Source organism: Carlito syrichta, unplaced genomic scaffold, assembly GCF_000164805.1.
Source record: "Carlito syrichta isolate Samal-C Ts95f unplaced genomic scaffold, Tarsius_syrichta-2.0.1 Scaffold313518, whole genome shotgun sequence".
Classification (NCBI taxonomy): Eukaryota; Metazoa; Chordata; class Mammalia; order Primates; family Tarsiidae; genus Carlito; species Carlito syrichta.
In genome coordinates, this window is record NW_007257614.1 from 288,326 (window position 1) to 300,577 (window position 12,252).

Sequence of the window (12,252 nt, forward strand, 5' to 3'; positions counted from 1 at the left end):
AAAAAAAAAAAAAATGCTCAACCTCACTAGTCATCAAAGAAATGCAAATTAAAACCACACCGAGATACCACCTAACTTCAGTCAGGATGGCCATCATTAATAATTCAAAAAACAGCAGATACTGGAGAGGATGAGGGGAAAAGGGAACAGTTTTACACTGTTGGTAGGAATGCAAAGTAGTACAACCTCTGTGGAAAACAATGTGGAGATTCCTAAAAGATTGAAAAATTGACCTCCTATACAAACCCATGATCCTCCTACTGGGAATATACCTGGGGGAACTCAAATCACTCTATGAAAAATATACCTGCACATGCATGTTTATTGCAGCATTATTTACAATAGAAAAAACACGAAACCAACCATGCTGCCCATTGAAAGACAACTTGATAAAAAAAAGTGGTACATATACATGATGGAATATTACGCAGCCATAAAGTAGGACAAAATTAAGAACTTCGCAGCAACTTGGATGAACTTAGTGGCTATAATACTGAGTAATCTATCACAGAAACAAAGAACTGAGTATCACATGTTCTCACTCATAAATGGACCTTGAACAACTATCGTAATACTATAAGAAAGGGACTGGCAGTCGGGCTCGGTGGCTCAGCCTGTAATCCCGCGCCTTTGGGAGGTTGAGGTGAGTGGATTGCCTGAGCCCGCGGGTTTGAGACCCGCCTGGGCAGCGAGACCTCATCTCTACAATAAATCAAAAAATCAGCCGGGCGTGGTAGCACATGCCTGTAATTCTGGCTACTCGGAAGGCTGAGGTGGAAGGATCGCCAGAGCCCAGTAGGTGAGGCTGCGGTGGCCGGGAGCGGCCACTGCACTCCAGTCTGGGCGACAGAGTGAGACTCTAACTCAAAAAAAAAAAAAAAAAGAAAGGGACTGGCAGTAGTGTGAAACTGCCAGGGGCGGGGGTACACTTCATCAAAAAAGGTACCTGCATAATGAATATTTGCATACCTTACCCTGAATTGTACCCCACATCATTAAAATAAAATATTTACATATATTTAAAAAACTACAAATTCTGTCAATTGCCCGGAAAAAGTATAATTTTTTCAAACTCTGTTACACAAAAATTTGTACTCAATAGTGAAAACTGTTTAGTTTAATCAGATGTGGAAAATTAGCAAAACATTTTGCCATAATTCTCAATTTAGCAGGCATTCAAAAATTGTACAGCCATCAACAGGGACACACTGGAAAGAAAGAAAGTCCATAGAAGTTTTACAACTCAGGTGTTCGACTCAAGTCAAGGTTATAGTATTCAAACTGTGTATAACACCAACAAATGCAGTCATGATCTTAGAAACAGGGAAAGAGCTACACACGAACAAAAATAGATCCTATTATATATTTTCCTGCTTGCTCTACTCTATGCAGTAGAAAAAAATCTCTTTCATCTCTCTGATTTCTCCAAACATTCCCCTACAAGAAAATTTGTTGGTATCCTTGGTGACATAATTGTTCTTTCTTCAACTAGGTGGTCAGCACTGTTGTGTACAGCCTGCATTTCTCCAAAGATGCACTCAAGGGGAAGCTGTATAAAGTCACATTCACATCCAGGGCTGCAATGTCTACTCGTTCCCACTAGGATTGTACAGTGGCCCCAACTGAAGCATTATCTCTTCTCTGGAAGTTCCGAGTACTCTTTATTTTACTTGACACTAGACTGATGACTTTGTGTGCATACTGGCTCTTTCCTTTTTATTCCTTACTGATTTCTGAAATGCACATAAAAACACAAGGGAAACCTGCCAATGTGGACTTACATTAGACTAATGGAAGAGGTTGACAAAGGAATAATTTGAATAGAAAAAATAACTAAATTAGAACTTGTGCCAAGTTCAAGATAATTCCTCCTCTTCTGAATCTAAATCTTGGACTAATATTTTTGGTGTTCCTAGCAGCTACAAACACAACTCATTAACTATGATTTTAGAAGTTGCAAATGTTTTTTATGAATTTAAAGTTATTTGACATGTATTAGTATCACAGGAGACAGAGATGATAAAAGAACTTGACTGCATTCTTGATCCTTTTGTTCTATTAGACTCTTCACCCCCTGAAATTATAAACTGTAATTCTATGAGCATTTATTTTCTTTTAACTTTTTAACATTTCTTATTTCCTAATGTGCGTGGAAATAGTAAGAATTGTGCTATCAAAGTCCTCATTTCCATAAAATATAAATGAGTTTTCAAATGAGGTTTGATGTTAAAATCAGATTTCTAATGTCTATATTTCAGTTATTTCCATATCTATGAAATTTGAAATAATGTCATTAAATTGAATGGTAAATAAATTGAATTTGCTGACAAGCCTAAAATATAGTGATGTATATAGTGAAGGCAGTGAAAGACAGATTATTTTTAATATATCATATATAATTAAGCAGGTGATCTGTTATTGTGTCATTGAATATAATATATAACTCTTATTTCTACAAGATTAAATTTCCCAAGACAGTAGGATGTGATTGGAACATTCATGACTCCAGTGAAGGTCCCTGTTTTACTCCTTACAGGATGTCCTATTTCTTTACTTGTGACTTTCCTGGTTGAATGCAAGTTTTTTGTTTGTTTTTTTTCTGAACCTGACTTGCAGAAAGAAAGGAACAGTTTCTGATCAAAAGTGATGAGTTAGCTTGTTACAAAACAACTTCATTATGAACAACCATATAATCTTGCTGTAGACTATAGTAAAATCTCCACCTCTTTTAGACATAGAATCTACCTTGGGCAAGGTTCCAACTATAGGAATTTAGCTCAGATGATTCAAATATAGGGACTTTGTGTCTGTGTGTGTGTGTGTGTGTGTGTGTGTGTGTATTGGAGTCTCCCTCTGTTACCCACACTGGAGTGCAGTGGCATGCTCATGGCCACCGCAGCCTTGACCTGCTGGGCTCAGGCGATACTTCTGCCTCAGTCTTCCAAGTACACGTATGTTCTACCACATTCAGCTAATTTTTTAAAAATTTATTATAGAGACTAGGTCTCAATAAAATTACCTAGGCTGTTCTCAAACCCATGGACTCAGACAATCCTCTCACCTTGGCCTCCCAAAGTGCTGGGATTACAGGCTTGAGTCACCGTGCCCGGATTCAAATATACTGAATTTAGTGAAATAACTATTTAAGAGAATTGTGGAAAGTGATGAAGGGACTGCTTAAAACAACAAAAACGAATATCAAAGGAAGTGTGTAAAGAGTAACAGAGGAAACAGTCTTACTTCTAGAGCTCAGACTGACCTGGAGAAGTCAAAGATTGCCTACCAGAAGCTTTGGTTACAGAGGGATGAGGCTGGACAGCAAGAGATCTAGATCTAGGGTAATTAATACCCCAATAGCTCTCTCCTCTCCCTCTCCAATCATCTGCTGATATTGACTAGCGGTAAACTCTATGAGCAAAGGAATGAACCTCAGCACTCGCTGGAACTACAGGCACGCGCCACCACGCCCAGCTAATTTTTTAAAAAAATTTATTGTAGAGACCAGGTCTCACCAAATTGCCCAGGCTGGTCTTGAACCCGTGGGCTCAGGTAATCCTCTCACCTCAGCCTCCCAAAGTGCTGGGATTACAGGCTTGAGCCACCACACCTGACCTCAAATACAGGGAATATGGTGCAGTCAACAAAGCACTGAGCAGGACAGAGAGAGTTAAGAAAGGACTGAGGGTGCAAATAGAAATAATTGAGCACAGATCCAAATCTAAAGAGGCAGGGTGGGTCTTCAGGACAAACTCTGGCAGGTGTTTAGGACTGGGCTCAGAAAGTTTGTCGAGAACCTTGGAAATGCCAAGTAGCTCTGCTTGGAGAGATTCCTAAGGAACAGTAACATTCTGGAAGTGATGGTGTCTAATGCCCTTGAATATGGTTGTGCCAGGAATGGTATCTAGTCCTACCAAATCCTTTGTCTTATTTTTTTTTTCATAGTAATCATAATTTTATTAAACAATATTCATTCAACAACTACTGAATGTCAACATGCTACTCATTGGAAATACAATGATCATCAAAACCAACATGGTGCCTGCCTTCATGGGCCATACAGGCTGGTGGCCATTTATGTATTTATTTTTAGAGTTTCATAAGTTTATTGGCTATTCATTGCATTTTGTTTCTTGGGGGAGCACTGACATTTTTCTTACATGCTTACATATATGAAATTCATGCATATGAGAACTGGGTCACTTTGATCCTTTGCCATGGTGTCACAAAAGCGAGGACAGCCTGTATGATGGTACATAAATAGGAAAATAATATAATACCATTTTCCCTTGACAACTTTCCTGCCCCAACCTCACTTTCTCAGCAACTCATGCCTTCTTCCCCATGACTCAAATAAGCCATATTTAAAAATTTATAGGTTTTCTTTCCCATTTTTTCCATAATTATATAATCTCATACATATACATTCACACAGGCCCACATAGAGGTATGCTCACAAGCACAGATACACACAGGACTTTTTTCTGCCGTCATTTGTTTTATACACACTTTTCTGCATCTTTCACAATATCACCCACAAATATTTCATCAGAAAAACCACTCCAAGTAATCTGCTGTGACTCTAGATCTTATTTTTATTTTCATTTTTTATTTTAAAGATACAATTCAGGTCTACAAATGGTCATTGTAAAGGCACAGTTTGGGCCTCACTTTGGTCCCCACTTCACCTGGTTTGAGAACAGGTACCCTCTCTGGGAGGAACAATGACCGATGTTTCATATATTTTTTTTAAAAGCTGATTTTTGAGGGGTTAAATACCTGGTAATTAATGAGACTGGTCTTCAGGCTGAATTCTCAACGTGTCTTCAGCCTGTATCCCTCCTTTATTCCATACTTCCCTCTGACATTTGAAAGCATTTGCTTTACTCAAAGGCATAGCAGCAGCAAAAACCCTTCATCTCCTCTCCTGGTGGTAGCAGTGACCAGTTTTGTCAGCAGGATTATCACCGAGGTCTTTACTTCAGACCTTCCAACTCTGTTGCTTTTTCAGATCTGGCTTCAACCCAGACATAGGACTAACTTACTTTCCTACCATCTGGTCACTTCTTTCTTATTTTATGCTGGCTCCAGTCCTTAGAGTCTAGTCAACTACTTCCCACAAAAAAGAAATCTTCTTGTGTTTGGAAGAAATTTGGAATCAAATGTGAAGGAAAAATTTAGAAGTAAGTGAAGAAAAGAGGATAGCAAGGGTTCACTGGAATTGCTGCAGTTGTTCTGAAGTGGACAAAGGAAGTCAGGCTGCTGGGACCTGGGCTGCTTTTCTGAAGCTTTGGACACACCGTGAGCCCAGAAGAGAGCATGCGACTTCTTTAGTTTGTAGTTTTGAATTTAAACCTCAAAAGGAACTGGAAGAAAGCAGAGCAGGAGTGGACTGAACTGAAACTGGCAAGAATTACACTTCGGCAGCCATCTCTTTTGTGGGCTAGTATAGCTGTTTGTTCCACAGCTGGATTTTTTTTTTTCCCCTGAGAAAATAGAGAAAAATCTAGCAGGATTTTACCTGCTAAACACATGAAAGTTATATGAAAGATACTTTCCTAATTCAGAGTACTACTGAAATATGGAAACTTTGCTTAACAACGGAATCTATTACATTTATATTTTTGCATGCATTTTGACGACCATGGCCTCTGCTCTCTCTCTTTTCTTCTGGGGCAAAAAATATCACAGGATCCCTCACTTGTCTGGGTTCTTTCCAAGACCTTATGTCTAATTTTGCATTTGTAGTTTGGTATTGTTTTTCTTAAAGAGAGCCTTCTGGGAGTTTTAGGCCTCAGAAAAGAACATGCTGTAGCGGAGGCTACAAATCCTTTCAGATTCTTCACCCTTGATAGATTCTTCACCACTTTGTAGAGCAATACCCTGTCAGAATTGCCACCCTTGACTTAACTTTACTGCTCCAAAACACATCTTAAAAAGAGTTAATCAGTGACAAATTCCTATGTGATAAATTGCCTCCAAGATCTTTTTTTGCAACACTCAGGCCAAGTCAACTTGAGAAGTTTAATGCATGCATGTATTAAGTGCTGCAAGCCTTCAAGGAAACTTTCAAACCAATGAACTCTAAATTGCGTGGAAAGGAAAATGGAGAACAAGTTGTCCTTTTGATGCATTATTGCTCTTTAAAATTATTATTCATCAGTAGTTTTGGAATAACACTTCGTTTTATTTTTTTCCTATGGATCCATTTTATATTTAGACCACATCTACAAACACAAGCATGCATTAATGAGGAAGCAATAAAATAGACCTAGGGCCTGCAAACTTCTTCTATAAGGGGCCAGATGGTAATTACTTTCAGCTTTGAGGGATGTACAATCTCTTTTGTAACTACTTAACGTTAATGTTGTAGAATGAAACCAGCTATAGACAGTACTTAATGAAAGAGTGTGGTTGTGTTTCAATACAGTTTTATTTATGAACACTGAATCTGGAATTTCATGTAATTTTTATGTGTCAGGAAATAATATTCTTTTGTATTTAAAAAGAGTTTAAAGTATAAAATTATTCTTAGCTCACAGGCTAAAACAGACTGGATTTTGACTGTGGACCATCATTTGCAGACCCTTGAAATATAGTAATAATAGAAAGAATACAAATTTTAGAGCATTCAGACTTGGTTGTCAATTCTTGATTCTGTTGCTATTAGATCAATGAACTCGTGCATCAGTTTGCTAATTCTCAAGATCCTTAGCTTTCTTATTTGTAAAATGGGTTTGAACAACCTCTCTGAGGGTCGTTGGTGGGATTATACGAGGCACACCATTTCAGAGCACCTAGCATAGTTTCTGGAGGATAGTAGTCAATCAATATATTCAAATTTTCTTCTGTTTTCTTGACTATTTGACTAACTTGACTAATATAAGTACCTTGAGCAGATGTTTTACAGTCACAAAAAATTGAAAAAAACAAATTTTGAAAATAAACACTAATGTAGTTTTCAAGTAAGTAAATTCATAGGGCAATACTACAAAAACCTCATTCATATTTTAAAAAATTCATACTACCATTATTTTAACATGGACCTTTGCAGTCATATAGTCTTTGCATTTAAAAAAAATTCTCTTACATTTAAACGAAAATACTTTGTTTCTGGAATTTGATATATTCAGTGTTATAATAGTACGGTGCTTCTGCGAATTTGTACCATATCTGGTCCAATGGACTTACCTTGTATAATTTATAGTGAAGAGGACATTGACAGCTGAGGACCACAAAGCTACATGCCACTCTCATAGTGTATGTTTATATGTCAATGTATGCATCAGGGATACAACTCTATTAGTACACTAGGGGACCCCATAAAGATTCCAGAATTTATTTATGAAAAAATGTGTATTTATTCTTACATGTTTAAACTTGAGTCACTTTCAAAGTACTCTTTGTTTGATGCGATGCACCTATAAAAATGCTTTTCCCACTGCTCAAAACGGTTTTTGATTTCATCAATTTTGATGTCTTTTAGTGCTTCTGCCATTTTTTTTTTGTTTGTATCACCTCTTACACATCAGCAAAACTTTTCCCTTTGAGGACATTTTTCATCTTGGGAAACAAACAAAAAAGTCATTTGGGGTGAAATTGGGTGAATAGGGAGGGTGGGGTGCAGGAGTCATGCTTTTGGTCAAAAATGGTTGAATATATGGAAGGTCAACTTTTAGGAATTGCCACACTGCTTTCCATAGAGGTTGAACTAGCTCGCTCTCCCACAAAAAGCGTAGAAGCTTTCCCTTTTCTCCGTACCGATTTCAGGAACTATTGTGTTTTCACTTATTATTCATGACCACCCTTATTGGAGTTAGGTGGTATCTCATTGTAGCTTTAATTTGTATTTCTCTGATGATAAGTAATGCTGAACATTTTTTAAATGTATCTGTTGGTTTCTTGTATATCTTCTTTTGAAAAGTATCTATTCATGGCCTTTGCTCATTTTAAAAAAAGAATTGTTTGTGTTTTTCCCTTCAGCTCATTGTTTGAGTTCCTTGTAGATCCTGGACGTCAGGCCTTTGTCAGATACATAATTTGCAAATATTCTTTTCCCATTCTGTGGGTTGCCTCTCCGCTCTCCTGATGGTTTCTTTCACTGTGCTAAAACTTTTCAGTTTGATGAGGTTCCACTTGTCTATCTTAGCTTTTATGGCATTCAGTTTTGGGGACTTGGCCAAAAATTTGTTGCCTACTCCGATGTGCATAAGGGTGTTTCCTATGTTTTTTCCCAGGATTCTTAGAGTTTGAGGTTTTACATTTATGTCTTTGATCCATTTTAAGTTAATTTTTGTGTATGGCAATAGGTAGTTAGGGGTCCAGTTTTTTCTTCTGCTTGTAGTCAGTCAGTTTCCCCAGCACCATTTTCTAAATATGGTCTTCTTTCCCCAGTGATTGTTATTGGTGGTTTTGTCAAAGACGAGCTGATTAAGAAACCATGTTTTTGCTTCTGAAATTTATGTGCTGTCCATTGGTCTTTGTGTTTATTCTTGTACCAATACCAGGCTGTTTTAGTTACTGTAGCCTTATAATAAATTTTAAGTCTAGAAGTGTGATACCTCCTGCTTTCTTCTTTTTGCTAAAATTTGACCTTCCATATGATCCAAAAATCCCGCTTCTGGGAATATACCTGGAGAAATAGAAAACCTTCTACAAAAAAAAAAAAAAAAAAAAAAATACCTGCACATGCATGTTTTTAGCTGCACTATTCACAATAACAAAAACATGGAACCAACCCTGCTGCCCATTGAAAGTGAACTGGATAAAGAAAATGTGGTACATATACATAATGGAGGATTATGCAGACATAAAGATCTAAATCATGTTTTTTTGTGGCAAATTGGATGGAGTTGGAGACCATCATACTTGATGATATAGCACAGGAACAAAGAACTGAATACTTCATGTTCTCACTCATAAGTGGGATCTGAACATTAAACACATTAGGACAGAGGAGGGATCAGCAGTCGCTAGACACTGTCAGGGAAGGGAGGGAAGGGGAAAATGCAACAACACAAAAGGTACCTGGTCCCAAACCAGGGGATGTGAGGGCCAGTTGAGGCCCAAACTTCACTTACTTCATTTGCATGCAGCCTGATTATGTAGTTAATCCGTACTTGTACCCCACATCTCTATAATAAAATAAAATTAAGACACAAAACTGTTGAACACTCAGCATGGTATAGGCAGACGTGCTTATAAATCCTCCATCATGAAATGGGCAAGTGCATTGAAAGAGTCTCCAAAAAAAGAAAAAAGAAAAAAAATCACTGAAACTGAACACAGTCTTTCAAAACACTAACTGGTACACTAATACTATAGGTTCCTAGAACACTTACCTCGTGGGGAAGCCTAAACTCCAAGGGACTCACCTTCCAAAAGATAATTCTGGGTTTTGGGGGGTTCCCCTCATACACTTAAGGTTTACACTGAAGGTCACGAGAAATCCATAGGGAAAAAATGGATTGCTTCCAGACAATCTGCATTCAATTATTTATTTATATGGGGAATATTATCAATATCTCCTATTATTAATTAATTAATGATATGTTCACATTCTAGGACAGTAGTTCTAAACAGAGGGAAGAGGTAATGGACTTTAGGCTTATCCAAGGAATTAAAAAATATTTATATACGTCTCCTGATTCTTCGCCACCAGCCTTGTCCATCTTCTCAACATACAAGGAACTGTGGGGTGGGGAGCATGGTTTATTTGTATTTTCAAAAAGATAATCTCCTCAGTTGAGTTTGACACCCTTACAAATACACAAGCGTGCACACTGGCACATGCGCACAGCCCTTTTGGAGGCCAACGGCAGTACTTTCCTTTTTTTTTTTTTTGAGTTGGAGTCTCACTCTGTCACCCAGACTGGAATGCAGTGGCCACTCCCAGTCATTGCAGCCTCTACTCGCTGGGCTCGGCGATCCTCCCGCCTCAGCCTTCCAAGTAGCCGGAACTACAGGCACGCGCTATGCTACCATGCCCAGCTAATTTTTGACTTATTGTAGAGAAGAGGTCTCACCAAGTTGCCCAGGTGGGTCTCGAACTCGTGGGCTCAGACAATCCACTCACCTCAGTCTCCCAAAGCACGGATTACAGGCTGAGCCACGGAGCCTGGCTGACAGTACTTTTCTATTGGTCTGGTTCTTCCTAGTGGAGTATTTTGCTTCAAAACCTACTCTAGATGTGAAGGTTTATTACCAGGGAGTTACATTCTGTTTTCTCCAGGGCAGCAGTCTGAATTTCAACAGTTTTTTCCTCCAGTCTTTGATGCCGGAAACAGCTACTGAGCATTCACTGTTGGAAGGACACTGCCACGTATAGTGAGATACAAAAAAAAAAAAAAGACTGCTACTCCTCATTTTTGTGGAGGTACAATATAATACTTAAGACTAAATAATACACATTAAGTACATACCACAAGGTTAAGTGAGTGGTATGTAATAGAAATGCAAAGTCCTATTGAGAATTAGATTATTGTGATATCATTCATGATTTCAAAAGCCAGGAAAGGTTTTATATATAATCAGAATACTTAAATGTTGCTAATGTTTAGGAAAATGAGTAAGTGGACATTTCTTTATACTCCAACATTGCTCATAAATGCATATTTGATTCATGCTCTTGAAGTGTTAGGTGCATCTTGATTTAAAAAAAAATGAGTCATTCTCAGGAGTAGCAGTCATAAACAGCTTAATGCATTTGAAGGTGACAGCTTTCCTAAAATAGTCTCTTTCATTTTATAAGGCCCATAGCTGTAAAACCCAAAATTTCCTTAATGTAATGATTCATCATCCCAATGCAAATTCTTCAAAGGGATCAAGACATACTATATTTAGCTTTTTCCTCACAAATGAAGGATCTGTCATGGTGCAGTCTAACTTTTCTGACTTTCATTAAACAGAGAATAAAGAAAAAAATTTTCTTTTCAAAAATTCACCAATATCTTTATTGCAGCACTATTCACAATAGCAAAAACATGGAACCAACCGTTCTGCCCATTGAAAGTAGATTGGATAACAAGGAGTACATATACACAATGGAATATTACACAGCCATAAAGAAGGACAAAATTATGAACTTCGCAGTAACTAGGATGGATTTAGAGTCTATAATACTGAGGGATCTATCACAGAAACAAAGAACTGAGTACCACATGTTCTCACACATAAGTGGACCCTGAACAATTATCATAATACTATAAGAAAGGGATTGACAGTAGTGGGACACTGCCAGGGAAGGATGGAGCAACACATTTCATTAATAAGGGTACCTGATCTCAAACCAGGCAAAATGGGGACCAAAGTCAGGCCCAAACTTTACCTGTATAATGACCATCTGTATATCTAATCCTGAATTGTACCCCACATCTTTCAAATAAATAAATAATTTTAAAAATTCACCAATATCTGCAATGTATGAAATAAGAGAAATAGCCTCTAGAATTCTCACAAAGCATGCAGACCCAAATATATCCAACAGTTTTTGTTAAACTTTACAGTGCTTAAGCAAGGATAGCTTTAGGTTGCAAACAGTGCACACGGAAATCACAATTTGGGTAAATTGAGCACCAAAGATTTTAAATTTGATGATAGATATGTTTACCAGTTTCTTACCTGTATTTTTTAATCTCTTCAAATTATTTAGTAAGATATTTTGATCATTTGTTAAAGTCTAGCTTGTTAGATTACACATAAAAATTAGATAAGACCCGGCTGGGCAGCGAGACCTCATCTCTACAATTAAAAAAAAAAAAAAAAAAAAATCAGCCAGGTGTGGTAGCACATGCCTGTAATTCCAGCTACTCGGAAGGCTGAGGTGGAAGGATCGCCGGAGCCCAGCAGGTCGAGGCTGCGGTGGCCGGGAGCAGCCACTGCACTCCAGTCTGGGCGACAGAGTGAGACTCCAACTCAAAGAAAAAAAAAAATTAGATAAGATTTAGTTCAACTTAGTCATGAATAGGCTATGGGATATTTAATTTATATTAAAATGAGTTTTATTTCTCTCCTAATCCCTACTTTTAACTTCACTGAGGAGATTTTAGTCATAGAGATATGGGACTTTGAAATCTAAATTGACATTCAGAAATGCTTCAGTAAGACCAGGGCTTTTAAAAAGTAAATATTTGAGTGACATGTATTGCATCAATTTCAATAACTATTTTAAGTATAAGAGATAAGTAAATCAAATAAAAAGCATGTGTAGTATTTTTCTTTTTTGTGTGACTTTAAACATTTTGCTTTACTAGTTTT

The 12,252-nt window shown here is 37.5% G+C and overlaps 1 pseudogene; it reads right to left on the minus strand.

Moving 5' to 3' along the window:
• LOC110596750 overlaps nt 1-10,294 on the minus strand; it is a 17,864-nt pseudogene extending 7,570 nt beyond the window's left edge.
• Nucleotides 10,295-12,252: the final 1,958 nt, after the last annotated feature.